Source organism: Triturus cristatus, chromosome 1_1, assembly GCF_964204655.1.
Source record: "Triturus cristatus chromosome 1_1, aTriCri1.1, whole genome shotgun sequence".
In the NCBI taxonomy this organism is placed as follows: Eukaryota; Metazoa; Chordata; class Amphibia; order Caudata; family Salamandridae; genus Triturus; species Triturus cristatus.
The window spans coordinates 1,018,097,780-1,018,124,211 of record NC_140579.1 but is presented as its reverse complement, the minus strand read 5'-3'; positions in this window follow the sequence as shown (position 1 = coordinate 1,018,124,211).

Here is a 26,432-nt window from a genome sequence, read left to right as displayed (position 1 = left end):
TATACAAATGCCACTGCACTACCCTAAACCCTAAAACACTACCCCCAGCACAACCCCTCACAACACAAACACCACTGCTCTACCCTAAAACCTAAATCTACCCCCAGCATGGTCCCCTACACTACCGAAACACCACTGCACTACCCTAAACCCTAAAACACTACCCCTAGCATGACTCCCTACACTACCCAAACAACACTGCACTACCCTAAACCCCAAATCTACCCCCAGCACGACCCCCTACACTACCCAAACACCACTGCACTACCCTAAACCCTAAAACACTACCCCTAGCCCATCCCCCTACACTTCCCAAACACCGCTGCACTACCTTAAACCCTAAAACACTATCCCAGCACGACCCCCTACACTACACATACACCACTGCACTACCCTAAACCCTAAAACACTACCCCAACACAACCCCCTACACTACTACACTACCCTAAACCCTAAAACACTACCCCTAGCATGACCGGCTACACTACACAAGCACCGCTGCACTAACCTAAACCCTAAAACACTACCCCCAGAATGAACCCCTACACTACACGAACACCACTGCACTACTCTACACCCGAAAACACTACCCCCAGCACGAACCCCTACATTACCCAAACACCACTGCTCTACCCTAATCCCTAAAACACTAACCCCAGCATGACCCCCTACACTACACAAACACCACTGCACTACTCTAAACCCTAAAACACTACCCACCACACTACACACACACCATTGCACTACCCTAAACCCTAAAACACTACCCACAGCATGACCCCCTACACTACACAAACACCACTGCACTACTCTAAACCCTAAAACACTACCCACCACACTACACAAACACCATTGCACTACCCTAAACCCTAAAACACTACCTCCAGTATGACCACCTACGCTACACAAACAACACTGTACTATCCTAAACCTTGAAACACTACCCCCAGCATAACCCCTACACTACTCAAACACCACTGCACTAAACTAAACCCTAAGATACTACCCCCAGCATGACAGCCTACACTATACAAATGCAACTGCACTACCCTAAACCCTAAAAAACTACCCCCAGCACAACCCCCTCACAACACTAACACCACTGAACTAAACTAAACCCTAAATCTACCCCCCGCATGACCCCCTACAGTACCCAAACACAACTGCACTACCCTAAACCCTAAAACACAACCCCAACACGACTCCCTACAGTATCCAAACACCACTGCACTACACTAAACCCTAACTCTACCCCCAGCATGACATACCACACTACACAAACACCACTGCACTACCCTACACCCTAAAACACTACCCCCAGCAAGACGCCCTACAGTACACAAACACCACTGCACTGCCCTAAACCCTAAAACATAATCCCAGCATGAACCCCTACACTACCCAAACACCACTGCACTAAATTACACCCTAAAACACTACCCCAGCACGAACCCCTACAGTACACAAACACCACTGCACCACCCTAAACCCTAAAACTCTACCCCGAGCATGACTCCCTACACTACCCAAACACCACTGCACTACCCTAATCCCTAAAACACTTCCGCCTACACAACACAAACACCACTGCACTACCCTAAACCCTAAAACACTACCCCCAGCACGACCCCCTCCACTACACAAACACCACTGCACTTCCCGAAACACTAAACCACTACCCCAGCACGACCCCCTACACTACAAAAACACCACTGTGCTACCCTAAACCGTAAAACTATCCCCAGCACGACCCCCTACACTACCCAAATACCACTGCACTACCCTAAACCCTAAATCTACCCCAAGCATGACCCCCTACACTACACAAAGAGCACTGCACTACCCTAAACCCTAAAACACTACCCCCAGCATGACCCTTACACTACCCGAACACCACTACGCTTCCCTAAACCCTAAGACACATCCCTCAGCATGACCCATTACACTACACATATACCACTGCACTACCCTAAACCCTAAAACACTACACCCAGAATGACCCCCTACGCTACCCGAACACCACTGCACTACCATAAACCCTAAATCTACCCCAGCACTAACCCCTACACTACCCAAACACCACTGAACTACCATAAACCCTAAAACACTTCACCAGCACAACCCCCTACACTACCCAAACACCACGGCATTGCACTGCCCTAAACCCGAAAACACTACCCCCAGCACGACCCCCTACACTACTAAAACACCACTGCTCTACCCTAAACCCTAAAACACTATCCCCAGCAAGACCCCCTACAATACACAACCACCACTGCACTACGCTAAACACTAAAACACTATCCCAGCACGACCCCCTACACTACACATACACCACTGCACTAACCTAAACCCTAAAACACTACCCCAACACAACCCACTACACTACTACACTACCCTAAACCCTAAAACACTACCCCTAGCATGACCAGCTACACTACACAAGCACCGCTGCACTAACCTAAACCCTAAAACACTACCCCCAGAATGAACCCCTACACTACACAAACACCACTGCACTACCCTAATCCCTAAAACACTACCCCCAGCATGACCCCGTACACTACCCGAACACCACTGCACTACCATAAACCCTAAATCTACCCCGAGCATGACCACCATCACTACCCAAACAACACTGCACTACCCTAAACCCTAAAACACTAACCCCAGCATGACCCCCTACACTACCCAAACACAACGGCACTACCCTATATCATAAAACATGATCCCCTACGCTACACAAACACCCCTGCACAACCCTAAACCCTAAAACACTACCCACAGCATGACCCCCTACACTACACAAACACCACTGCACTACTATAAACCCTAAAACACTACCCACCACACTACACAAACACCATTGCACTACCCTAAACCCTAAAACACTACCTCCAGCATGACCATCTACACTACACAAACAACACTGTACTATCCTAAACCTTAAAACACTACCCCCAGCATAACCCCTACACTACTCAAACACCACTGCACTAAACTAAACCCTAAGATACTACCCCCAGCATGACAGCCTACACTATACAAATGCCACTGCACTACCCTAAACCCTAAAAAAATACCCCCAGCACAACCCCCTCACAACACTAACACCACTGCATTACCATAAACCCTAAATCTACCCCCCACACGACCCCCTACAGTACCCATACACAACTGCACTACCCTAAACCCTAAAACACAACCCCAACACAACTCCCTACAGTATCCAAACACCACTGCACTACACTAAACCCTAACTCTACCCCCAGCATGACATACCACACTACACAAACACCACTGCACTACCCTACACCCTAAAACACTACCCCCAGCAAGACGCCCTACAGTACACAAACACCACTGCACTGCCCTAAACCCTAAAACATAATCCCAGTATGAACACCTACACTACCCAAACACCACTGCACTAAATTACACCCTAAAACACTACCCCAGCACGAACCCCTACAGTACACAAACACCACTGCACCGCCCTAAACCCTAAAACTCTACACCGAGCATGACCCCCTACACCACCCAAACACCACTGCACTACCCTAATCCCTAAAACACTTCCGCCTACACAACACAAACACCACTGCACTACCCTAAACCCTAAAACACTACCCCCAGCACGACCCCCTACACTACATAAACACCACTGCACTTCCCGAAACCCTAAAACACTACCCCAGCACGACCCCCTACACTACACAAACACCACTGTGCTACCCTAAACCCTAAAACTATCCCCAGCACGACCCCCTACACTACCCAAATACAACCGCACTACCCTAAACTCTAAATCTACCCTGAGCATGACCCCCTACACTACACAAAGAGCACTGCGCTACCCTAAACCCTAAAACACTACCCCCAGAATGACCCTTACACTACCCGAACACCACTACGCTTCCCTACACCCTAAGACACATCCCCCAGCATGACCCATTAAACTACACATACACCACTGCACTACCCTAAACCCTAAAACACTACACCCAGAATGACCCCCTACGCTACCCGAACACCACTGCACTACCATAAACCCTAAATCTACCCCAGCACTAACCCCTACACTACCCAAACACCACTGAACTACCATAAACCCTAAAGCACTTCACCAGCACGACCCCCTACACTACCCAAACACCACTGCATTGCACTGCCCTAAACCCGAAAACACTACCCCCAGCACGACCCCCTACACTACTCAAACACCACTGCACTACCCTAAACCCTAAAACACTATCCCCAGCAAGACCCCCTACACTACACAACCACCACTGCACTACCCTAAACCCTAAAACCCTACCCCCAGAACGACCCCCTACACTACACAAACACCACTGCACTACCCTACACCCTAAAACACTACCCAATCATGTACCCCTACACTACACAAACACCACTGAACTACCCTAAACCCTAAAACACTACCCCCAGCACTACCCCTACACTACACAAACACCACTGCACTACCCAAACCCTAAAACACTACCCCAGCACAACCCCCTACACTGCACAAACACCACTGTACTACCCTAAACCCTAAAACACTACCCCCAGCACGACCCCCTACACTACCCAAACACCACTGCACTACCCTAAACCCTAAAACACAGCCCCCTACACTACCCAAACACCACTGCACTACCCTAAACCCTAAAACACAGCCCCCTACAATACACAAACACCACTGCACTACCCTAAACCCTAAAACACTACCCCCAGCACGACCCCCTACAATACAAAAACAAAACTGCACTACCCTAAACCCTAAAACACTACACCCTACGCTACACAAACACCACTGCACTACCCTAGACCCTAAAACACTACCCCAGCACGACTCCCTACACTACACCAACACCACTGCACTACCCTAAACCCTTAAACACTACCCGCAGCACGTCCCCGTACACTACCCAAACATCACTGCACTACCATAAACACTAAAACACTACCACCAGCAAGACTTCCTACACTACCCAAACACCACTGCACTACCCTAAACCCTAAATCTACCCCCAGCACAACTGCCTACACTACACAAGCACCACTGCACTGCCTAAAACCCTAAAACACTACCCCAGCACGACCCCCTACACTACACAAACACCACTGTACTACTCTAAACCCTAAATCTACCCCCAGCATATCCCCCTACACTACATATACACAGCTGCACTACCCTAAACCCTAAAACACTACCTCAGCACGATCCCCCTGCACTACCCAAACATCTTACACCAATGCACTACCCTAAACCCTAAAACACTACTCCTTGCACGATCCCCCTATACTGCCCAAACACCATTCCACTGCACTGCCCTAAACCCAAAAACACTACCCCCAGCACGACCCCCTTCACTACCCAAACACCACTGCACTACCCTAAACCCTAAAACACGACCCCCTACACTACATAAACACCACTGTACTACCCTAAACCCTAAAATACTACCCCAGCACGACCCCCTACACTATACAAACACCATTGCACTACCCTAAAGCACTATCCCCTACACTACAGAAACACCACTGCACTACCCTAAACCCTAAAACACTACCCTGGCACGACCCCCTACACTACACAAACACCACTGCACTACCCAAAAACCTAAACCACTACCCCAGCTCTAACCCCTACACTACCCAAACACCACTGCACTACCCTAAACCCTAAAACACTACCCCCAGCATGACCCTCTACACTACACAAACACTACTGAACTACCCTAAATCCTAAAACACTACCCCAGCACGACTCCCTACACTACAAAAACACCACTGCACTACCCTAAACCCTAAATCTACCCCCAGCATGGCCCCCTACACTACCCAAACACCACTGCACTACCCTATTCTCTAAAACATGACCCACTACACTACACAATCACCACTGCACTACCCTGAACCCTAAAACACTACGCACAGCATGACCCTCTATACTACACAAACACCACTGCACTACCCTAAACCCTAAAATTCTACCCCCTACACTGCACAAACACTGCTGCACTACCCTAAACCCTAAAACACTCCCTCCACCATGACCCCCTACACTACACAAACACCACTGCAAAACCCTAAACCCTAAAATACTACCCCCAGCAAGACCCCCTACACTACACAAACACCACTGCACTACCCTAAACCCTAAAACACTACCCCCAGCACGACTCCCTACACTTCCCAAACAAAACTGCACTTCCCTAAACCCTAAATCTACCCCAGGACGATGCTCTACACTACCCAAACACCACTGCTCTACCCTAAACCCTAAAACACTACCCCTAGCACGACCTGCTACACTACACAAGCACCGCTGGACTACCCTAAACCCTAAAACACTACCCCCAGCAAGACCCCCTACACTACCCAAACATCGCTACACTAAACTAAACACTAAAACACTAACCCAGCAGGAACCCCTACACTACCCATACACCAATGCACTACCCTAAACCCTAAAACACTACCCCTAGCACGACCCGCTACACTACACAAACACTACTGAACTACCCTAAATCCTAAAACACTACCCCAGCACAACCCCCTACACTACTACACTACCCTAAACCATAAAACACTACCCCAGCACGACTCCCTACACTGCCCAAATACCACTGCACTGCCCTAAACCCTGAATCTACCCCCAGCACGACCCCCTACACTACCCAAACACCACTGCACTACCCTAAACCCTAAAACACTACCCCTAGCACGACCCGCTACACTACACAAGCACCGCTGCACTACCCTAAACCCTAAAACACTAACCCTAGCACGACCCCCTCCACTACACGAACACCACTGCACTACTCTACACCCGAAAACACTACCCCCAGCACAAACCCCTACACTACCCAAACGCCACTGCACTATCCTACACCCTAAAACACTAACTCCAGGATGACCCTCTACACTACCCAAACACCACTGCACTACCCTATACTCTAAAACCTTACCCCCTACACTACACAAACACCACTGCACTACCCTGAACAATAAAACACTACCAACTGCATGACCCCCTACACTACACAAAGACCACTGCACTACCCTAAACCCTAAAACACTACCCCCTACACTACACAAACACCATTGCACTACCCAAGACCCTAAACCACTACCCCAGCACTACCCCCTACACTACCCAAATACCACTGCACTACCCTAAACCCTAAAACACGACCCACAGCATGACCCGCTACACTACACAAATACCACAGCACTACCCTAAATCCTAACCCACTACCCCAGCACTACCCCCTACACTACCCAAATACCACTGCACTACCCTAAACCCTAAAACACTACCCCCAGCACGACTCCCTACAGTACCGAAACAACACTGCACTACACTAAAACCTAAATCTACCCCCAGCATGACATCACACACTACACAAACACCACTGTACTAGCCTAAACCCTAAAACACTACCCCCAGCATGAACCCCTACACTACCCAAACAACACTGCACTACCCTAAACCCTAAAGCACTAACCCCAGCATGACCCCCTACACTACCCAAACACAACTTCACTACCCTATACCCTAAAACATGACCCTTACACTACACAAACACCCCTGCACTACCCTAAACCGTAAAACACTACCCTCAGCATTACCCCCTACACTACACAAACACCACTGCACTATCCTAAACCCTAAAACACTATCCCCTACACTGCACAAACACTGCTGCACTACCCTAAACTCTAAAACACTCCCTCCAGGATGACCCTCTACACTACCCAAACACCACTGCTCTACCCAAAACCCTAAAACACTACCCCTAGCACGACCCGCTACACTACACAAGTACCGCTGGACTACCCTAAACCCTAAAACACTACCCCCAGCAAGACCCCCTACACTACCCAAACATCGCTACACTAAGCTAAACACTAAAATACTACCCCAGCACGTACCCCTATACTACCCATACACCAATGCACTACCCTAAACCCTAAAACACTACCCCCAGCAAGATGCCCTACAGTACTCAAACACCACTGCACTGCCCTAAACCCTAAAACATAATCCCAGTATGAACACCTACACTACCCAAACACCACTGCACTAAATTACACCCTAAAACACTACCCCAGCACGAACCCCTACAGTACACAAACACCACTGCACCGCCCTAAACCCTAAAACTCTACACCGAGCATGACCCCCTACACCACCCAAACACCACTGCACTACCCTAATCCCTAAAACACTTCCGCCTACACAACACAAACACCACTGCACTACCCTAAACCCTAAAACACTACCCCCAGCACGACCCCCTACACTACATAAACACCACTGCACTTCCCGAAACCCTAAAACACTACCCCAGCACGACCCCCTACACTACACAAACACCACTGTGCTACCCTAAACCCTAAAACTATCCCCAGCACGACCCCCTACACTACCCAAATACCACCGCACTACCCTAAACTCTAAATCTACCCTGAGCATGACCCCCTACACTACACAAAGAGCACTGCGCTACCCTAAACCCTAAAACACTACCCCCAGAATGACCCTTACACTACCCGAACACCACTACGCTTCCCTAAACCCTAAGACACATCCCCCAGCATGACCCATTAAACTACACATACACCACTGCACACATACACGTGTTACCATCCTTGTGGGGACTATGTGTGAATACCTGCCTTGTGGGGACTAACCTTTCCCAATGTTTATACAACACACTAATAACAGAAAAATGTTAAGAAAAAATTCATGATACAGGATCCTGCTTCAAATTTGCAAATATATTGTTATTTAATCGCGCGCACAGCACCATCCTTGTGGGGACTTGAACACGTGCTACCATCCTTGTGGGGACCTAGTCAGTAAAACTATTTGTGATTGAATACAGTCTAAGGCACATGGCTAAATGTTTATTTTATCAACAATATACACAAACAACATTATAATCTATTCATATATGAATTGCTGCATATACACTAGGGGTATACATGAAGACAGATTATGTTAATGTGCCAGAACATATCATATCGTGCTTATAGAAAGAGACTTTAAGCTGTATTTAACCTATGTATTAGTGCTTACACTCTTAGAAGATGAGGAAACTAACACATAAGAAATTAACATATGGAACAAAGGAATTTGGTAAAGTTGAACCCAGAGCTTGATTAGCTGCTTACATTTTTGCCAAAATAGATGTTCAAGTCCCGACCTGGATAGTGGGTGAAGATCATTGTGTTTAAGTCTCCATAGAAATAGTGTGTACATTCAAAGCTTATATCCCATTATAAAGAGTGTGAAGCTAATGATGTTCAAGTCCACACAGAGGTTGTGTGTAATTATAGGAATGCTCAAGTCCCCACAGAGATGGTATGTTATTATAGCGATGTGTAAGTCCCCACAGAGATAGTGTGTTATCATAGAGATGTTCAAGTCCCCACAGAGATGGTGTGTTATTATAGTGATGTTCAAGTCCCCACAAATATAGTGTGTTATTACAGTGTTGTTCAAGTCCCCACAAAGATAGTGTGTTATTATAGCGATGTTTAAGTCCCCACAGAGATAGTGCATGAAGGTGATTGTGTGTAAGTCCTCATTAAAATAGGGCCCAATTCACAAAGGTAAACTTAGACTAACAGTCTAACTTTACTACTTTTTCCAGTATTCACAAAGGTAAATTTAGACCAAAAGTCTAACTTTACTACTTTTCAGTATTCACAAAGCCCCATACAGAGAATGTGAAGCTGATGATGTTCAAATCGAAGCAAACACAAGGAGATGATGGACGGAGTGCTGAAACGTTTCAGTCACTCACCTCAGTCACAGATCTGGGTTTAGTCCATCATCATTCTTTAGCTCACTTCCTCACCCCAGCTCAGACCCAGCTATATGCAAATCAGTCTTGACCCTGTGCCTCATGGGAACAGTCCAGCCCGAACTGCCAAGCCAGGTCTTCCCTGCACCGGAAATAAGCATCCTGGGACAGGTTTCAGGTAACACCCCCTCATTAGTCAGGCTAGCTAGAATCCAGTGGCAAAGTGAGGAAGGGACCCACGTCTGGGCATACTCTGCCAACTTAGGGCGAACAAAGCACACACACGGAGATTATGGATGGAGTGTTGAAACGTTTCAGCCACTCACCCCCAGTCACAGATCTGGGTTGAATCCATCATTGTTCTTTAGTTCACTTTTCCACCCCAGTTCAGACCCAGCTATATGCAAAGCAGTCTTAACCGTGTGCTTTATGGCATCCCTGGTGCTTCAAGCCGAAACAGAGCTTGTGTTTAATTACAGGAATGCCTAAGTCCCCACAGAGATAATATGTTTTTATAGTGATGTTCAAGTCCCCACAAAGTTAGTATTTTATTATAGTTTTTTTCAAGCCCCACAAAGATAGTGTGTTTTTATGGCTATGTTTAAGTCCCACAGATATAGTGCATGAAGATGATTGTGTTTCAGTCCTCATTAAAATAGGGCCCGATTCACAATGGTAACCTTAGACAAAAAAAATCTAACTTTTCTACTTTTCAGTTTCAACAATGTAAACTTAGACCAAAAGTCTAATGTTACTACTTATCAGTATTCACAAAGCCCCATACAGAGAATGCAAAGCTGATGATGCACAAGCCAAAACAGAGCTTGTGTGTAATTACAGGAATATTCAAGTCCCCACAGAGATGGTTTGTGACTATGATATTACCACAGTTGCCAAAGAGAATGTGTGTGATTATAGACATGCTCAGGTCTCCACAGAGATAGTGTGTGATTATAGACATGCCCAGGTCCCCACAGAGATACTGTTTGATTATAGAGATGTCCAGGTCCCCACAGAGATAGTGTGTGATTATAGACATGCCCAGGTCCCCACAGAGATAGTGTGTGATTATAGACATGTCCAGGTCCCCATAGAGAGAGTGTGTGATTATAGACATGTCTAGGTCTCTACAGAGATAGTGTGTGATTATAGAGATGTCGAGGTCCCCACAGAGATGTTGTGTGACTATAGTATTACCACGGTTGACAAAGAGAATGTGTGTGATTACAGACATGCCCAGGTCCCCACAGAGATAGTGTGTGAATATAGACATGCCCAGGTCATCATCATCATCATCATCATAGCACACATTTATAGTGCGTGATTATAGTAGTGTAAAAGTCCTCACAGAGATATTGTGCGATTATAGTAATGTTTAAGTCTCCACAGTGCTAATGTGTGATTACAGTCATATTCAAGTCTCCACAGTGATGTGTGTAATGATAGGTATGTTGAAGAACCCATACAGATCGTATTAGTCTGTTGGCTTTTTAAATGAATTAATCCACTAGAGGGATATGTGTTTGATCACTCTCTCATATGTTTGAATCCTGGAGCTACCACTCAACCTTTGTTCCTTCCAAGGTCTATACAAAGTTGAAACATCTATTTGTTCAGCCTTTTATATTTGGAGAGTAAAATAGAAATTCTTAAACAAGGCTTAAACATTCTCAAAAGTGCCCATGTCAGCTACAAAAGACTTTATCAGTGTTTATGGTCTCGTTATTTGAAGGGCAAACATATACAAGAGTCTTACAAACTGTATTCCTGAACTGATCTGGTATGCTCATAATGTAAGATTAGAGAAAGTCACTTGGGCTGACATACAGCTGTCTTTTTCATGGGAATAAAAACCTCAGAATGTGCCTAATTTAATTATAGGAATCTTTCACAATGTTAATTTTTTTTTTTAAGGAGTGAGCCCAAATGTTGCACTTCGGTGTGTGTGGTATAAAACTAGGCTTCCTAAAAGGAGCCGGTGAATCTTTTGTTCAGGAATAGAGAAGGACAATTTGATAGTCATGCACTAGCTGTTTTGTGAGAAAAGAAACCTTAAAATGTGCCCATATTAAAGATAGGAGTCCTTCACAAAGTTTAAAAATGTGTTTTTGGCAGTGGGCATTTTATACATACAGTCTTTAACAATAAGGGCTTCATTTATGAAAAGTGTTGCATCGATGTGAGAAAGCAGCGATGCAACACTTTTCAGTGCGCCCTCCTTGCGACATGATGGATGTGCCGCATTTGTTGTATGGCGCACCATGTCGCACGGAATGGCAGATACGTCAGGAATCCTGATGTATCTGTCAGCGCGAAACCCACGTATTGCTGGAGTTGTCGTAAGCATGATGCAGCTCCAGCAATGCATGGGGAAAGCCTATTCCCATTGCACTGCATAAACCTTATGCCTGCTGTGAGGCAGGCATAAGGTTGTGACACAGTAGCATCCTAGAAGTAACACAGTGAAATCTGAAAGATTTCACTGTGCCACTTCTACGAGGCTTTTTTCAGGGGAACACCCACCCTACATACATTATACCTGATGCATCACTTTGTAAATATGGTGCAATATGGAGCATTATTTGTGCTTCTGGAGCCACACAAAAAGTGACGCAACGGCATGGCAAAAGTGTAACAACGGGTTCATCATTGTTTTAAAAAAAATTTTTTTATATATTATATAGCCAAAAAACAGGTACAGCCATGGGAACCTGCTTTGCCCCCAGCCTAGCAAATTTATTCCTGGGCTGGTGGGAGGAGCAGGTGGTATGGACTGATGACAATGAATTGTTCACGAGTCATGTGCCATTATGGCTGCGTTATATTGATGACCTTTTCATTATCTGGGACGGGAGCAAGGAAGAAGCTATAAGATTTATACAGAGTTTATCCAACAATGATTTAAATCTTACATTCACACACACCATCAGTGAATTAGAATATGACTTTCTTGACATACATGTAACAGTCCAAGATGATGAATTGGTAACCAATCTTTTCAGAAAGGAAACAGCTGGCAATAGTACAGTGCATGCACGTAGCCATCATCCCAAAACTCTGCTTAATAGCATACCATATGGCGAACTATTGCGTGCCCGTAGAAATTGTAGTACCAATCCAGGTTTTATTAAGGAACAAGATCATATGCTGGATAGATTCAAACTTAGAGGTTATCCTAAGAAAGCTTTGATAGAAGCAGCGGCAAAACTAAAAGATACTGATCAGAAAGATGTTCTATTCAAAACTAATGTGATTGACAAAATTGAACAATCGTCTACTACTCCAAGAATGATCACTATGTACAATGCCAGAGACAACAAAATGAGATACATAATGAGAAAACATTGGGGTCTGATTCAATCAGATTCTGTGATTGGCAAGGTAGTGGGTAACTCCCCTACAGTAACATAAAAGAGAGCACCTTCCTTTAGGGATAAATTGGTTAACAGTTATTATCAAACTGAAGTCCCCACCACCTGGCTGAATAGGAGTAAGGGTTTTTTCAAATCTAATGCCTGCAAGGCATGCTCCAATAGCCATAGCTGCAAAACTTTCACCATATCAAATGGAAAAGAGAGATTGATATCTAAATTTATCACATGTACGACTGATTTTGTAATTTACTGCCTACAATGTCCGTGTGGCTCTCGCTACATAGGCAGCACAAAACTGCCAGTGAAAAAACGCATTGTGGAGCATTTAAGAGCAATAAAAAAATCAAGACTTTAACTATCCTGTTGCGAGACATTTTTATAATCTCTACAACAGCAATAATCAGCTCCTAAGCTACATGGGACTTGAACGTATCATGAAAAACATCAGAGGAGGTGACCGGGAAAAACAAGTACGTATTCTTGAGTCACGATACATCATTGACCTTAATACAAGGTCCCCCTTTGGCATGAATAAGGAGGAGGAACTAGCAACACATATAGGGGTATAGTAGGCTTTTGCCCCTCTGGTATCCTCCTATGTATCCTCAGCGCTCTATCTCTTTCCGTAGTTGCATTCTGTAGATACATAAGTTAGTGTTAAGACATTTATAGTTTTTTTTAGGGTACACAGGTTTTGTCACTTTACATCTCCCAGTTTTTCCATATTTAAAGTTATTGGTGCATCTTGGGTAGTGACTCATGATTAATGATTGGATAGACCCCATTTGGGGCAGATATCTATTTATAGCACCTTTTTAATAATCTTTTCTAGGTGGTCGGGATCATTCGGTTCCTTCGCCTTTTGGTATAAACAGGGATTATTTCAATAGAATTTTTCAATAGAATTTGAACTATAATTCACAATGCACTTTACCCTGCTCCCCTTTTCCTTTTAATTGTTCACTTATCACTTTGTATCTATGGCACATTTGGTCTGCCCTGCTGCTGTTATTTCAATTACATGACCATTCCTATTATCATTGGGTAGATTTATGGACTACTATACATCTATTTACTGTTTACACACTAATAGGCATTGGAAGTAGGCCACTTGGCCATGATCATACTATATGTGTCTGTCCATAGAGTTTGTACATAAATAGGTTTTGGAGGTAGGCCGCGTGGCCATTATCATATGTTTTGTCCATAAGGGATGTTTTGTCGTTCCTTGCAGTATTTTACTGTTCAGATTTATTTATTTATATATTATAAACAACAAGGATTGGACTGCTGATGCGCTATTTTGAATGGCGTTTGCAATCTAATTTTGTTCATTATTTGCATAGTTCTAGCTCTGTTTATGTTTGTTTTATCTCTATGGACATTATTCTATTAATGTGTTTACGATGTGGCCTTTATTAATTTTGCAATTATTTTTGCATCCATTTGATTAAGGTCCCGTATTTATTCACCATCAATATGATCATGCTGCTTTATCATTAATTTTGATCCTGTTATGATAAGTTTATTTTATTTTATCAAATAACTTTATCAATACCTGGATGTGCTGACAATTTTTTAGAAACGAGGATTTCTTCAGTTTCTATTGTAAATCATTTCATTGTCCGACACTACATAATTAATTTATTTACCATGTAGAGAATTATGCTACCATCAAATTTGTGGTCGTTTTATGAAATGTAATTTAAACAATTATGATTATCATTATGTTTCACGATTGCGGAGCAAGCAGCATTCAAAGCCAATATGTTTTCTGTTTCCATGGTTGATACGGCGTGTATTTAACAGCATCTTTACGTTGTGACCTTTGAACCTGACGAAAACCGACAGGCTGAAACCAGTCGTTCTTTTTGCACAATAAACCTTCCCGGTTGGAAACTCTGGTGTGCCGCCTTCTTTCGTAATTGAAAGACTGTTTTCAAAAGTTTGGGGTTTGTCCGCCACGGAAGGCACCGACAGCAAGAGGCAGGCGTATGGCGTATGGCTGAATTCCTATAACGATATATATATATCTTATAATATTAGTAAAATTTACTTTTTTTAAATATAGTTTGCAATTTTAAATGTGTAATTGAATTTTTAAGAGGCAATTAGATGGGTCTGGTGGCTCTGTGGACTAATGTGTCCACTGCAGGGCCCTGTGTTCAATCTCATGGTCATAGGCTCAAATCCCGGCGGGTCCACTCAGGCTTTCAAACATCAGAGGTCGATAAAATGAATACTGTTGGGTAACAATAAACATCTGTTAGTGCCAAGATGCCTAAGAGTTAATGTGCTATCTACAAATACCTATGTTAAGTAGTTTGTAATTTAATAGCGGGATATTGGGTTTTTGGTTGAATATGGTGGGAGGTTAGTTACATTTTAACTAATTATTTTATAATGTTAAGTAATGTAAGGTAAAATCAATATATAAATGGTTAGTATGTAATGTTTTAATTTTTTAATTGTTCTTTCATTTATTTGGGTTTAATTTCAGATTTTTAATTTATATTTTGTATAGTATAATTAGTTATAGCTAATTTAGCAGCATGTCAGTTTGTAGGGGAATAGGATGAGAAAATATTTCAATGTAAATAGTTCTTTATTATTTGTTATTTAAATTTTTAATTCATAAATCATAATTTTTTCATTGAAAATTTAAAATGAAAAAATAGTTTTATTTAGACTGTCAAGAAATAAGTAGTAATATATATCAGCAAGTGTATAATATATTATTTTTATATGTTTCATTTATTTTAATTTTATTATTGTTTGATTTATTTTTTAATTGATCTTCTTGGTGTTTGTGGTTTTTTCAGTAGTAGCTAGAGAAGTGAATTCTACGTAGGGTTATTTAAATATTTCATTTAATTATACATTTGTTTTGTATATTTATAATAAATTGTGCATTTTATTTAAATGTATACAATATATAATTTCTAGTTTAACTATGGTTAATTATTTTATGTTTTAGGTATTTAAATATTTTATTTAAATTACTGTATTGGAATGATATATGTAACCTTTCTGAAGTCAAACACTTTCCCTACTGTTGCTTTTATTGAAGTGGGAACAATAAATTTAGTCCGTCCAATTCCTATGCTTTCCTTAATATTGAATTTGACATTGTGTGCAAACTAAGAGCATTCTGTTTACCGGGAGACTGCGGGGGGGGGGGGATCTTGCCCATGATTAAGGCTTGTGGCTCTCTTTCCAGACTCACACTGTAATTTTCGGTCCTCTGGGCACCCGTAGGGTGGAGCAGGGACGCCATCTTGGCCTGGAGCGCTCTAGTCACGCAGGCTATAAAAAGAGAAGCCACTTCAATGAGTGCAACAGTAGGAAAAGTGTTGGATAGCTGAGGGATACAATTTACTAGTCCCACTCCAGTCAATGCAACAGTAGGGAAAGTGTTGGAATGCGGTGGGGTAAAAATTAATATTCCCACTCCATTGAGTGCAGCAGTAGGAAAAGTTTTGGATAGGGGAGGGGAAAAAATTACGATTCCCACTCCAGTGAGTGGACTAAAATGACCCTCCAGGGGCCCAAAACTGGCACCCGACCTGGAGTCCCACTCGGGAAACGTCCTGTGCCTGGTACGACCAGTTGTGCCCTGCTCTAACCCCTCCAAAAACCAATGCTTTCCCTACTGTTGCTGAGACTGAAGTGGGAATAGTAAATCTAAACACCCAGAAGTTCAACACTTCCCTTACTGTTGCTTAGAGGTTTTTCAAATATTTGTAATACTTTTGTTTGTTTTTAATATTTTGAGTTTAGCAATGTTTACATTAAAAATGTTTTTTATAACTGTTTTTCTATATGCACTATATTAGTTCGAAATTTATGCACACAGTTTTTAAAATTACTTTTGGACATTTGTTAAATTATTAAAATTCTATAACTATAAGTTAAAATGGTTTTATTTCCAAATTTACTGTACAGTATAACTAAATAAAACGTGTTTTTATATGGGTATTTTAATATCTAAATTGGGTTAAATGCCCCTCCGTTATCCCAAAATTTCCCCACTGTTGCACCCACTGGAGTGGGAACAGTAATTTTTACCCCTCCGCTATCCAACACTTTCCCTACTGTTGCATTGACCGTAGTGGGAATAGTACATTTACCCCTCTGCTATCCAACACTTTCCCTACTGGTGCACTCACTGGAGTGGAAATAGTAATTTTTACCCCTCCGCTATCCAACACTTTTCCTACTGTGGCGAGTTCTTTCCCAGAAGGCACACATTGTCTTGAGGCCAATCCTTACCTGCATCTTCTCCTGGGCACAGTTCTACGGTCGCTGCTTGTCTCCCTCCCGCCGCCGCTAGTCAAACGCGGCCGCTGTGTGGAGGCGGACTACGTTTCCCAGCACCCTCAGTGGCGGAACCGGAAGCCGCCTCCCGCAATCTTGCGCCTGGAGGCGCTCAAATTCCAGCAGAGCCACTGGCAGAGCGGGCGAGTTCTTTCCCAGAAGGCACACATTGTCTTGAGGCCAATCCTTACCTGCATCTTCTCCTGGGCACAGTTCTATGGTCGCTGCTTGTCTCCCTCCCGCCGCCGCTAGTCAAACGCGGCCGCTGTGTGGAGGCGGACTACGTTTCCCAGCACCCTCAGCGGCGGAACCGGAAGCCGCCTCCCGCAATCTCGCGCCTGGGGGCGCTCAAATTCCAGCAGAGCCACCGCCTCGCGGGTCCGCGCGCGGGACAGCGCCGGGCTAAGCCCAGGCAAAGGGCGGGCCCTCTGAGGCCCTCAGAGGTCAACATTGGTCGGGCGGGCCACCCCTCTAAGTTGCCAGCAAGGTGAGCCCTGAAATATTTATTATGGGGAAACGAAATACAAGTTCTACCACACAGGCATCTGAGGGACTTTCTGTGCTCCCGCCGACATTCGAAAGTATACTGGAAAACGCCTTCAATATGGTTACAAACGAAATTGCCAATACTGAGAGGAGAATGTCGATGGACCTTATAAGTCTACACTCAGAGCCCCAGCAAACAAGCTCAAATAAAGTTTTGTCTCTTTCCCCTGTGGTCACAGTTGTGAAATCTAATTCATTGGCTAATCCGTTGGCAATGCTACCTGGGGGTAGCAGTCCTATTATTATTACTGATTCACAGCCTGACCCTGTTGTACATGTTGCTATCTCTCCTCTGACCCCGAGCAACAAGATTGTTGGAGAGAAAAGGAAAAGAGGCCCGTTGAAACTAACAGTAAATAAGAGGAAACAACCCCCTCGTAACAAGAGCCAACCGACCCCCCAGAGTATGTGGACTAGAGGGAAGCAACAACCGCCTGGGGGTGGCAGCGATATCATTGAGTCTCCACAACTCGCTGAGGGGCTCCCAGTCACAACTCTACCTAAAGAAGGACATAACTCTGCCTGCACACAGACTGAGCCTATAAATGAGTGTTACTCAAAAAAACCCAAATGGGAATTTTATTGAGACTATAGTTGATACTATTTGTAAACAAATGGAAAGTCAAATGATCAAACAATTTAATACTATTTTTAAAAGATTAGATAGATTGGAAAACCTGGTAAAAAAGGAAGACGCAAAAAGGAAAGGGGTGATTAGTCTTGATCTAATGAGGGGAGATCGCCTACTGAAAGATTTGGAAGTTGCTAGCAAGGGCTTTTTGGGTGGCAGGCCTAACACCACCAGTAGTACACCCACATCTATTATTGCACCCAGGAGTGATACTGTAGGGAAAACCCAATCTGCCATGACACCGCAGCACACCCCGGCTGTAGCAGCCGGACCGCCTTGCCCCACTCGTGTGGTTGCTGGGACATCGAAGGGCGGATCCACCTTGGCCATCACGAAGCCGGGGGCACCAACTAATATTGGCTCAGATAAAGGCCAAGCTGTTGCTACTAGGCCCATAAAACATCTGGGGCCGGCCCTTCATTTGCCCCCTGATGCTTGCCCATATGTCCTCATCTTGGCGGGTGTACCACCGCTTAAGGAGGGACAAGGTGAGTCTCCGATGCTGGATCCTGGCAGCCTCACATTGCCTTTGGGAGAAACAAACTGGGCAAAGCAACTAATTCTATAATCACCCTCCGCCAACCCAAACATGCCGAGGTTATTACACCATTGTTACAAATTTACAGAACTCAATGTTTACCGACAGGAACCTATGGTGCAGAGGCGTGGGGATATTCGAACTGTACTAACATACAGACCGAAGAGAATAGATTTTGTAGGAAGGCTCTGGGGGGGGTCATTTCAGCCCCATCTTACGTGTGCCATAGGGAATTGAATCTCCCCTATATAGAGGATTTTATAAGATGCAGACCCGCCCTGTTTTGGCTGAAAATATGGCGGAACTCTGCCGCCTATTTGACCCGTGATATTATCTTGGACTGCTTAAAATGTGAGCGGGCTAATCACATACCCTGGCTCAGGGCAGTCGAGAAAAGCTTAGTAAGCGTGGAGAAGGGGCATCAATTTTTATCACCTCAAATTATTGATTGCACGCATAAGAATTCAGTAAAAAGGGCGTTGTACGACCTGTACCGCAAAGATAGGGAAAAGACCGAGTATGTAAAGCCGGCTATTATAAGGTACATTCCCCTTCTGGAGCCATGCAGTAGGCCCTACAACATGCCCCAGGGCTACCTGCAAAAAAAACTGGGCAAATTGAACAGGAGCTTGTTGTTTCGGTTCAGGGATGGGAGCATTAAAAATCTACTTTGCTTCCCTTTAGGCTTTAACAAAAATTTGGAAAACTTAAACTGTCCCTCTAACCTAGGTGGCAAACAGAGCCTGTTGCATTTTACGTTCTTTTGTGGTTTTTACATAAAATATACCAAACACTACCTAATCCCGTACCTTAGAAAGAATGCTCTGATGGATTTTAATCTAGCATTTAGAGATTTATTGATGCTAAGCTCTGATGATGTAATCCTCAGAGTTAGTGGCTTCCTTCAATCCGCTGTTCGATCCCGAGCAACAATGAACACGGTTTGATAAGTTTGTTTCATTCTTGCATAGTTTGCACATTGCATATTTGCACTAGTGGCTGCTTTTTTTGCACATGCCATAGCTAAACTAACTGTGCATTGTTTTAATTGTTGCCTATTCTAGCCTAAATCATATTGCACATTAATTGCAGAATTATTGTTACTCCAAAAGGGTGGAGGAACCAAGAGCTTTTTAATGAGGTCCTGTACAGAGCTCCAAGGTATCATACACAAGACCAGGAGTACAGTTCCTCTGGGAAGGGAAAAGGGAGGGAAGGGGAGAGAAATGTATCTCTATTAATGCCCTCACACACCTAGCAAGGTGTCATGCTTCATCATAGGGCTATGCTCCTCGTCGGGCCGGCGTTGGAATGCCCGACGGGCTCCCGCAAAGGGGCTCTTTATCGGAGTTCTTTTTAGAGATAGCCGTATGGGTGCGTGGGGGTAAGTGCAACAAATGTAGTGAGTGTAAGTGAAGTGAGTATAAAATAGTTCAGGTATTGCCAGGTAGAGAACAATTTTATTCTGGTGGTATACCAGCCTAGTTAAAAAGGTAGACTCCCGTAGGGATTTTGATGCTCCCCCGGGCAGTAAGAGGGTCGACATGTTTCTTGCCGTGTGCCCAGAACGGGTCGGTGGCAATTCTTCAGGACCAGTGGCAGGCAGTGCTCAAGTGAGTGAATATATAGTTTCTACTACATGTTAGGTGATAGTAAATTTATACTTCACCATGTGTGTCCATAAGATCCCACAAGGGGGAGTAAGGGAATGGACCCACTGTTGTCACACCCCTAGGGTACAGCAACTTGCTGTACGGGTTAGCCTCAAGCCCGGGAGGAACGGGGCTCGCCAAATTAGGGCGCGCTCACTGCCGTTATCCTATTGTGGCTTGGAATTATTGTTACTGTCATGATATCCGTATTCTATAAAATGTATACATTATAAGCCTAACTAAGTTGCTTTTTTATTAGCTTTTAAAAGTTTATCTTATTGTTTTTATCGGATGATTGCTGTGATTTACATGTACTTTTATGGATGTTTTTTTCCGAATAAAGATCTTTGACTTGACTTGTTGCACTAAATATTTTGCTTATGATTTGTTTTTATATGTAATGTATTAATTACTAATTGAATACGTATACTTTTACTGTTGTACTTTGTATTGTAATCATTGTGTTCTATTTGAATTAGTAATGCATTTAATTGTAAGCGTTTAGGAAATTTTTTCAGTGTAATTTTTGGTTTTACATTTTATCCATTTTTTTATGTTAATTTAGAATAACGAATTTGGTATTTATCTTATCATTTTGCAATTTTGTTGAAATTAGGCAAGAAAAAATATAAGTAACATAATTTTTTTCATTTTATATTTCACAATTGTTTCATATGTTTATCAAATCAGAGTAATTATTTTTCTATCAACAACAATGTATTACTTTTTACCAGGTATTAATATGTTTTTTAGTAAAAAAGTAGGCCTTGTTTCCAAAAAAAACTTATTAGTTATCACATAGGCAAAACCTAATGCATTTACCAAAACTTGTTTAAAATAGCAGAGGCTTGAAATAGTAGAGGATGTTGATTAATTTCAGAAAAGCACCCCTCCTCAAAAATACCGAAAAAGGAGAAGGTGGATATGATTTCGAAATGTTCATAGAAAAATAACGCATAGAAGCTACAATATGAATTTAAAGGGGTTTTTCTGGTGAAAACGAAAGAAGCATTGGTGTTAAACTTTCTGCGTGCTTGCAGGTGAAGTCGCTGTTCTGCTCAAGAAATGCACTTGTACTGGGTACTTAGCTCTTATTAAATCGTGAGGGTGCCTTAGCTACTGACAATTTTTTTTAATGTAGCATGACCTTGTGAGATCCAAGGACATTACAGCGCTTGTCTGATTTTCTTCTAAAGCACAGACAGATTACGTGATTTTTCCATAATCACAGGAGGTTGAGCAAACACCAGGACTTGAACCCTATTTCCAATTTCCAATGTGGGCTGCTCTAGCCTCTATAGGAATAACGCTGCTCAGCCTTTACTGAACTTGAAAACGATACTTATAGAAGTTTTTGCTGTGAGCACAGACCCAAAAACGGCGTGTCCAGATTCCAGCCTTTCAAGCGATCGCACCTACTTCTACTTGCTCCCGTCCTCGTGTTCTGTCTGCTCAGGTAGCCAAGGTGTGTGTATTATGTTGTAGGAGGCCCCATCCCCCAATGTCTGACACTCACGGCCTGGAGGTGCTTTCAGAAACGTTGGCTACTTGGCCCTTTGTTATGCAGATGTGCGCATTTGCACATCTTTGGCTGACCATGGAAACACCCTGATGCCCTTTCTTTCTCTTTGCACAGGAAGACTGGGCAGAGCCTCTGGGATCTTTTTAACAATAATCGAGGGAACCACGTAATTTTGAAAGTCAGTACAAGACTCAGCGCTTGACAGCAGGAAAAGTTGTAATTTAGACATACCCATTAGCTGGAAAATATGTATGCGGATACTATGGTGCATCCTGCTTCTCCTGACAGTTCAAACATATTATGTTAAGAAATGCGAAGATGCATTGTGTATGACTGAAATGATAATTGTTGCCCCTGATCAGTACATATACTGAAAGAAAGTATTTATTGATGTTTAAACCGCCCCCATTTTTCATTTGCAGCGTGCTGTTCGATTTTGCCGTTTATAGCGCAGCATGGCTGCTTATGTCAATGTAGCTTATTTAAGCCGCCTCGAAATGGAAGAAAGCCCGCACTGCCCTGCCAAATGTTGCAAAAAAGTCATGCAGGGAGTTCCAATAGGGTGGCAGGAGTGAATACTTAACTTGCTGAGCTGTAACAAAGTGCACATTGCAACAAAAAACATAACAAATGGTAATAAAGCATTAATAAGTCTTTACTCTAAAATGTCTCGTCAGGGGCACTGAAATATCATGCAAGCCGCAGGGGTTTTGGAGAGATAAGGCATGTGAGAATATATCACATTCAAACCCTCATGCCCCACACAACACCCTAACCCATTTGACATACAGCCTAATGTAAAAATAGCTTTTCAAATTAAAATGGTTACATAAACTTAGTCCAGTCGCGGAACAAGTTCAGATTTTTTTTATCAACTTTAGCAATAGCACACAAATTCATTTGGGCACTCTTTTAATGGCCAATATTAACAGACAGCCTTAGGACAACATTCAGAAATGACTACACATCTTTCTGATACTAGCTATTTGTGCTAATATTTTAAAAAAGGTATCACAGCTTGAGTCCATCTATTGGTCCTGTGGCAAATTTCCAACTATACTTATTCTATGGTTCTTTAGAAAGTGTGCTCAACAATGCACAGTAGGCTACAGAATCCATCATAACACAAACTACTGTTCAAGCAGGCACAACAATAAAACTAAAGGTTAAACATATTATGGTTGGTTTAAAACTTCCACATACCTTTAAGATTTTGTCACTTATCACACCACTTGGGGCTGTGCCAAGAGAAACAAATACTGGTAGAGCCAATAGGTCTGGCTTTACTGTAGCAGTACATGTTAACAGAGGCATTCAAATGTTTTATGCACGTGTTGCATGGACAAATGCTGAGTACTACAGTTAGGCTACCCTACTAATTTTGGGTGGCAAGAAGTTTTTTTAGTGTGGGTATGGGTTTTTGAGGGATTAGGATGAGTATGGTTTTTTGAATGGTAATGGATATTTTAGGGTTTAGGTTTTTTGGGTGGCAGGGGTATTCTTATCATTTAGGATGTGTGTGGGACTTTTGTTGGCAATGAATTTTGTAGGGTTTAGGGTGTGTATTGGTTTTTGGGTGGCAAGAGAATTTTTGAGGTTTAGGGTGGGTGTGGATTTTTGAGGGGCAAGGGAAATTTTATGGTTTAGGGTGTGTATGGGTTTTCTGGTGATAAGGAAGTTTTATCGTGGTTATAGGTTTTTGTTTGTGAGGTTTGTCTTAGAGTTTCGGGTGGGTATGTGTTTTTGGGTGGCAGGGGAATTTCTGGGATTAAGGGTGGGCATAAATATTTGTTGGTAATATTATAAATTTCTTAGGGTTTAGGCTGAGTATAGGTTTTTTTTTAGGTGAAAAGGACTTTTAGGGTTTAGGGTGGATATGGGTTTTTCGGCAGCACAGGAATTGTTAGGGTTTAGGGTGAGTATACGTTTTTGGGTGGCAAGGGAACTTTGTAGGTTTAGCGTGGGTATGGGTTTTTGGGTGGTAAGGGATTTTTTTAGGTTTTAGGCTGCTATGGGTCTTCAGGGGATATGGGCTTTGTTAGGTTTCAGGGTTGGAATGGGTTTTTGGGTGGTCAGGGAATATTTAGGGTTTATGGCGGGTATGGGTTTTTGGGTGGCAAGATAATTTTTAAGGTTTAGAGTGGGTGTGGGTTTTGGGGGGGGGCAAGGGAAATGTTATGGTTTAGCTTGGGTATGGGTTTTTTGGTGAGAAGGATTTTTTAGGGTTTAGGGTGGATGTGGGTTTTAGGGCTGTGAGGTTTGTCTTAGGTTTTAGGGTGGGTATGGGTTTCGGGTGGCAAGGGAACCTTTAGGGTTTAGGGTGGGTATTGGTTTTTGGGTGGTAATGAATCTTTTAGGGCTTAGTGGTTGTATGGGTTTTTGGTTGGTAAGGAAGATTTTTAGGGTGGGTATTGGTTTTAGAGTGGCAAGGGAATTTTTAGGGTTTAGGGTGAGTATGGGTTTTTGAATGGTTAGGGAGTTTTTAGGGTTTAGGATGGATACTCGTTTTTGGGTGGCAGTTGAGTTTTTAGGGTTTAGGATGGGTGTAGGATTTGGGTGGCAAGGGTACCTTTAGAGTTTAAGATGGGTATGGGTTTTTGGGTGGTAATTAATCTTTTAGGGTTTAGTGTTTGTGTGGATATTTGGGTGGCAAGTCTATGTACAGATTGTGTGTGATGTCAGTCATGTCCATGTCCCACAAAGATAGTGTCTGATGATAGTGATGTACGGGTCCCCAAAGAGATTGTGAGCAATGATAGCAATGCACAAGACCCCACAGAAATTGTGTGTTAGTACATTCATGTTCAAGTTCATAGAGATAGTGTGTGGTGATAATAATCATGTTGCAGTCACTAGAGATAGTGTTTGATGACAGTGATGCCCAGGTCCCCACAGAGATAGTGTGTGATTATAGCCATGATCAAGTCTCTGTAGAGGTCATGTGTTATGTCAGTCATGTCCATGTCCCACAGAGATAGTGTGTGATGATAGTGATGCCAAGGCACCCCAAAGATAGTATGGGGTGATAAATACCCCACAGAGATACTATGTGAGTATAATTATATTCAAATACACTCAGAGATAGTGTGTGATGATAATCATTTAGAAGTCACTCGAGATGGTATGTTATGATAGTGATGCCTTAGTCCCCACGGAGATAGAGTGTGAATATAATCATGTTCAAGTTCCCACAGAGATAGTGTGAGGTTACAGTCATTATCAAGTCTATGTAGAGATCATGTGTTATGTCAGTCATGTCCATGTCCCACAGAGATAGTGTGTGATGATAGTGATGCCAAGGCACCGCAAAGATAACATGGGATGATATCAATACGAAGTCTCCACAGAGACACTATGTGATTATAATTATATTCAAGTACCCACAGAGATAGTGTGTGATGATAATCATTTAGAAGTCACTAGAGATGGTATGTTATGATAGTGATGCCTTAGTCCCCATGGAGATAGTGTGTGAATATAATCATGTTCAAGTTCCCACAGAGATAGTTTTAGGTTACAGTCATGATCAAGTGTCCTTAGAGATAGTGTGCAATACGAGTCATGTATATGTTCTACAGAGATAGCATCTGATGATAGTGATGCCGGGTCCCCATAGAGATAGTGTGTGATTATAATGATTTTCAAGTCCAAAGGTAATGCCTTTATATTGGCATGTTCAAGCCTCCACATAGATAATGTGTGAATAAAAGGATATTCAAATCCCACATAAATTGTGTGTTAAGGTAATCATATTCAAATCCCCAGAGTGATGGTGTGTAAAGATAATGGTATAGCCCCCATATATTGGTTAAAGGAAGTAATGTCCAAGTCCAAATAGAGACAGTGTGTGGTTGTTGGGATTTTTGAGGCTCCACATAGAGGGAGTGTGTGATTAAAGTGATGTTCAGGTCCCCATAGGGATAGTGTATGCTTATAGTGATGTTCATGTTTCCACAAATATGTGTCATTAAAGTGATGTTCATGTTTCCACAAATATAGTGTGAGATTTTAGTGATGTTCAAGTCCCC